The sequence below is a fragment of the Lepidochelys kempii genome, chromosome 7 (assembly GCF_965140265.1).
Source record: "Lepidochelys kempii isolate rLepKem1 chromosome 7, rLepKem1.hap2, whole genome shotgun sequence".
Taxonomy (NCBI): Eukaryota; Metazoa; Chordata; order Testudines; family Cheloniidae; genus Lepidochelys; species Lepidochelys kempii.
This window is the reverse complement of record NC_133262.1, coordinates 86,352,056-86,358,055: the sequence shown is the minus strand read 5'-3', so window position 1 is coordinate 86,358,055 and position 6,000 is coordinate 86,352,056. Positions and strand designations below refer to the sequence as shown.

Here is a 6,000-nt window from a genome sequence, read left to right as displayed (position 1 = left end):
TCTCTCGTGGGCCTGCGCTAGGGGAGAGGGCACAATCAGGGGCTGGGGTGGCGTTGCGGTAAGGGGCGTGGGGGGGGAGGGGTATGCAGCTGCCAGGGGACCATGCAATTTGCCCACTGTTCCAGCCCGAGGCGCGCACGTAGCCACGCCCCCGAACAAGCCACGCCTACATAGTTTGCAGGGTGACCGCCCCCCACAGGCTGCTGCGCTTGCGCAGGGCGCTGCTGCTGTGCTCGAGCTCACGTAGACGCAGCGTGGCCAGCAGCTGTGGGTCCCCCCCACATCGGCGGGCGGAGCGACACGGGCCCGGCCGATATAAAGATTCCGACGAGGCCCAGGCGGCTCTTGGGCTGCGCCACACGCCAGGTCCTACCGTGTCTACCGGCGGCTCGGCGCGGCGCGGCGCAGGGAGAGCGGGGCCCGTGTCCCAGCAGGAGCAGCCAGCAGCCGCCTTCCCGCAGGTGAGGCGCCGCCCGACCTGCAGCCCCGCCCCGCCCCCGCGGCGTGAGGGGAGCCGCGGGCGGCCTGACCCCGCCGAGGCGGCCTTTCTGGGGAGTCTCTTCCCTTGGGGCCGCGGCTGCTTTTCCCTCCCGCCTCTCGCCTGTTGTCGTCAGGAGCCTGCTCCACCCGCGTCGGGGTTCTGCGGCGGGCCGGACCCGCCGGGTGGCGGGGGGAGGGGGTTAAAAGCGGCGGGAGCTCGCGGGCCCCGAGAGAACCTGTGCGGTCCGGAGCGGGTCCGAGGGTCTTTTCTGGCCGTGAGCCGCGCCAGCAGCCCCTCTCGGGCCCAGCTGGAAGGGGTGGGGGGGGGGTCCAGGCAGATGAAGTCATCCACCCACTTTAGGAGCTCCGTCCTCCTGCTGATCCCGAATCTCCTTTCCGTGAAGGAAGCATATCTGCGTATTGATCAGGATACGCACGTGTTTGCTACTTCTGAAATGGGATCAGACTTCTCTAGTCAAGTGCAGTTATGGAATGGATTTTCCATCCATATTCTTAGTCTGTGCCCATTGTCATGGCACCAGAGCGCATATTAGCTATGTTTGTTTAAACAAGAATACTGTAGCTGGAGGCTACACACATGGGTTTTCCTTGTAACTCCTGATTTCCAGTCTTCAGCAGACTGAATTGCATTGGGGCTGTTTAAAGCAGTTTCTTTAAATTAGAAGGGGAAAAAACTTGTAATAAGTTTTCGGGCTAATTTTATTTGTGCATCAGATGCTAGGAATATGTTTTTAATGCTGAGCTCTGTAGAGTGATCTCTGCAAGCAGTGGAAAAGACATGAGAATCAAGAATTAGTTGTCGCAAGCAAAGTTTATATACTTTGGTACAAAACTTTGATTTTCTAGTTTATTTTAGAGGTGTAGATCTTTTTTGAGATTCCCATTGGAAAGAAATTTGGAGAGATGAAATGTCCATTACGTGAGTGGGGGAGGGGGTGATACGTGGCAGTAGCATTCTTTCACTAACCATTTGCTTGCTTTATAAACTTCTGGAAAGAAGTTTATTTCATTTTCTCCTATTTACAGTTAGTGTTTCATAAAATGAATAAAGAGCATGCAATTTAATCAAAAATATACAGATGTGAAAAACCTGACATTACACAAATCCCATTACTTTCTTCTAATTTTTGGTCACTATTTTTTCAGAGAAAGAGGTTACTCCAAGCTACTTGTGATTTTATCTGGAACTGCTAGTCTAAGCAGTTCTTATTTTGAGAAGTTGAAAGTTGCATTACCCTCTCAGTTAGCTGAGACTAAACAGAATTTTAAATGTACTTTTGTTCCTACAAAACTCAGTTTAACGGACTTGAGTTATGTACATAACTGTTAAAAGCAAAATATAAATGAGATTTTAAATTGAACTAGATTTAATTGTAGCTTATGTTTAAGTGGGAATATGAGTTGTAGACGATGATTGGGTCAGCAGAAGCTTTGCATACATCATAACTTTTTTTTTATCTTGTGGCAAGCAGTTTAATTGCTAGAGGCTTGGTAAATTTATTTTCACATTTAAGATCCTGAAAAAGACCACTTCGTGCATTCTGACCTTAACTTTGTAATGCAGTACTTTCCAAACTAGCACTGGACATAGGTTACACTAGAGACAATTTTTTTTTCTGCTTGTAAGGCTGGGTCTACACTATGAACCTTACAGCTGCACAGCTCCTGCTAGCTACTCTTAGCTGGCGGGGGAGAGCTTGCAGGTATGTCACTATAGCTTACACGCTTACTACCACGATGGAAGAATTCTATCATCGACCTGGCTGCATGTACAGTGGGGGTTAGGTTGGCCTAATGACATCGCACAGGGTGTGAAGTTTTTCATAGCTCTGAGCAAAGTTTTTAGGTTGACCCAAGTTTTAGGTGTAGACCAGGCTGTAATGTAAGCTGGAGCGAAGGCAAAAGAAAATATCAGACTAGATGTACCTTTTTAGTAATACTGTTGTATGAATATAGGAAAATTCAGAAGCAAATTACTGTACTAACCCAGCTAAACATGACAGAGAAACCCCCTGATGTTTGTTTATAGTAAACATATCAAATGTTTTACAGATAATTTTCTTAATGTCCAGTTGTGAGCTGGTGGGTGGCCTAATAGGCTTGTGCATTGCTGTGAAGGAGCCCTGTGTTCCTTTCCAGCTCACTCCATTCGTTTGGGGCTGGGAGTCTGCAGAAGGAATGTCAGTCTCAAGCAAATAGTTTGTTCTGCACTGCTTGCTATGAATCCCTTTGGCAAATGAGGTTCTACCTATATATTAGAGATTTCCACTAGTGTAGTTACATCAATACAAACTCCCTGCATAGCTGTAATGCACTGCATAGCTTTGAAGTGGGGCTTACACCTGTGTTAATAATCGGATCCTACACTGGATCAAGGTAATTGCACCATCATAAGCAATGCTCTTACATCTTTGTCCTCACCCATAACTATTTCACATTTGGGGACAATGTATACCTTCAAATCAGCGGCACTGCTATGGGTACCCGCGTGGCCCCACAGTATGCCAACATTTTTATGGCTGACTTAGAACAACGCTTCCTCAGGTCTCATCCCCTAATGCCTCTACTCTGCTTGTGGCATATTGATGACATCTTTGTCATCTGGACCCATGGAAAAGAAGCCCTTGAGGAATTCTACCATGATTTCAACAATTTCCATCCCACCATCGACCTCAGCCTGGACCAGTCCACACAAGAGATCCACTTCCTGGACACTACGGTGCTGATAAGCGATGGTCACATAAACACCACCCTATACCGGAAACCTACTGACCGCTATTCCTACCTACATGCCTCCAGCTTTCACCCAGACCACACCACACAATCCATTGTCTACAGCCAAGCTCTACGATACAACTGCATTTGCTCCAACCCCTCAGACAGAGACAAACACCTACAAGATCTCTATCAAGCATTCTTACAACTACAGTACCCACCTGCTGAAGTGAAGAAACAGATGGACAGAGCCAGAAGAGTACCCAGAAGTCACCTATTACAGGACAAGCTCAACAAAGAAAATAACAGAACGCCACTAGCCATCACCTTCAGCCCCCAACTAAAACCTCTCCAACACATCATCAGGGATCTACAACCTATCCTGAAGGACAACCTATCACTCTCACAAATCTTGGGAGACAGGCCAGTCCTTGCCTACAGACAGCCCCCCAACCTGAAGCAAATACTCACCAGCAACCACACAACAGAACCACTAAACCAGGAACCTATCCTTGCAACAAAGCCCGTTGCCAACTGTGCCCACATACCTATTCAGGGGACACCATCATAGGGCCTAATCACATCAGCCACACTATCGGAGGCTCGTTCACTTGCACATCTACCAATGTGATATATGCCATCATGTGCCAGCAATGCCCCTCTGCCATGTACATTGGTCAAACTGGACAGTCTCTACATAAAAGAATAAATGGACACAAATCAGATGTCAAGAATTATAACATTCATAAACCAGTCGAAGAACACTTCGGTCTCTCTGGTCACTCGATTACAGACCTAAAAGTCGCAATATTACAACAAAAAGACTTCAAAAACAGACTCCAATGAGAGACTGCTGAATTTGAATTAATTTGCAAATTGGATACAATTAACTTAGGCTTGAATAGAGACTGGGAGTGGTTGAGTCATTACACAAAGTAAAACTATTTCCCCTTGTTTATTTCCCCCCTCCACCCCCCCCCCACCCCCAGATGTTCTTGTTAACTGCTGGAAATGGGCCACCTTGATTATCACTACAAAGGGTTTTCTCTCCTCCCCCCAACTCTCCTGCTGGTAATAGCTCATCTTAAGTGATCACTCTCCTTACAGTGTGCATGATAAACACCCATTTTTTCATGTTCTGTGTGTATATAAATCTCCTCACTGTATTTTCCACTGAATGCATCCGATGAAGTGAGCTGTAGCTCACGAAAGCTTATGCTCAAATAAATTGGTTAGTCTCTAAGGTGGCACAAGTTGTCCTTTTCTTTTTGCGAATACAGACTAACACGGCTGCTACTCTGAAATCTGCTCTTACACCTGTGTAGTGTAGCTACATTAGGGGTTTGCATTGGTGTAACTAATATAGACAGGGTGTAAATCTTACTCCTGGGGGAATTCTGTGCCAAAACATGAAAAATTATGCACACAATATTTTAAAATTCTGCAAATTTTATTTGTCAAAATAACACTATATAATCACTCCAGTTTCAGTTGTTTTTGGTAATTTATTTCAAAATACCTATTGGCAAGTATGTTTGTAACGAATAAGACATACACACAGATTCCCCCAGGAGCAGAGAGTTAGAAACCAGAGTTCCTGTTTCTCTGTCCTTTCCCTTCCAGAGCCCAGTCATGGGGGCCCCCCGCCTAGAGACACTCCCTCTCCCCCCCAGAGCCCAGCTTTGGGGCTTCCCTGGCCCAGACACACTCACCTCTTACTCCCCTCAGGGTAGCTCTGTAGGGCCCCCGTCCCAGCCCACACACTCTCACTTCCTACCCTCCTAGAGCCCAGGGATCCAGAGGGAGAAACCGCCTGATGCTGGTCCTGGGCTTGCACAGAGTTTCCTGTGTGTTGTCGTGTCCTTTTAGGGCATGCTGGGAACTGCAGCTGCCAGGAACCCTCCAGCTCCCTCGTCCTCCCCTCTGGTGCTGTCTTCTATTTGCAAGCTGGGCTCTGCTGGGTCCAGCGGCCACTAGTGGCAGCCAGGAGCTCTGCAGACCATTTCTGGGGGAGGGGAGGAAGGAAATTCTGCACACACAACACTAATTTCCGCAAAATGCATTGTGCAGTGGCACAGAATTCCCCCAGGAGTACCTGCAACTCTGCATCTAGCCATGAGGGTGTGCCCTAGAGTTAAGGATGCCTGAGGGGGTGTGAGTGGCTGGTCTGGGCAGGGGGAACTTGAATTTTTGTCTGTATTGTTACAGACATACTTGCTGATATTTATTTTGAAATAAATTGCCAAAATAATTGAAACTGGCATGATTATATAGTGTTGTTTTGCCAAATTTGCAGAATTTAAAAATATTGTGTACATAATTTTTTGGCACAGAATTCCACTGGGAGTAGTTGCAGGAAACTTGGCCTCTAGCACTCCCTCCTGGTGGCCACTTTCCCAGCCATGGTGATCCCTCTCAGACAGTCTCTTACCCAGACTCCTGCACTGGATCTTTTTGGCTCAACCCTGTGGCAGAGTTCTGTAACAGTTCAGTTTGCTTCTGGGGTTCAGGACTAAACAAAAGGTCCTTTACCAGTTCTGAGCTCAACTCCAAACTGCAAGTGTTTTTTGCTATTCCTGTATTTGACTCCAGTTCCCTTACCCATGCAGACCCTGGATCAGGACTCCTCTCTGTCAGAGAGACCGGTCTCCTCTACAGTCTTTTTCCAGCTGTGTTCTTTCAGGGCACGTTAGATCAACTTATTACTGTGGTGGTTCATGCCCAGACTACCCTTGTTCTGTCAGTAGTGTGTGTCCTTACCAGGAGGGCTTCCACTGACTTAAG

The 6,000-nt window shown here is 47.3% G+C and overlaps 1 protein-coding gene across 9 annotated transcripts in view; it reads left to right on the top strand.

Annotated features, from left to right (window-relative positions):
- The first annotated feature begins 201 nt into the window (after positions 1-201).
- Positions 202-6,000, top strand: part of P4HA1 (prolyl 4-hydroxylase subunit alpha 1) — a 65,997-nt gene continuing 60,198 nt past the window's right edge. For all 9 annotated transcript variants that reach the window (XR_012160009.1, XM_073353643.1, XM_073353637.1 and 6 more), the window contains exon 1: positions 202-461. The gene's annotated coding sequence lies outside the window, so the exon portion shown is untranslated. The remainder of the gene's footprint in view (positions 462-6,000) is intronic.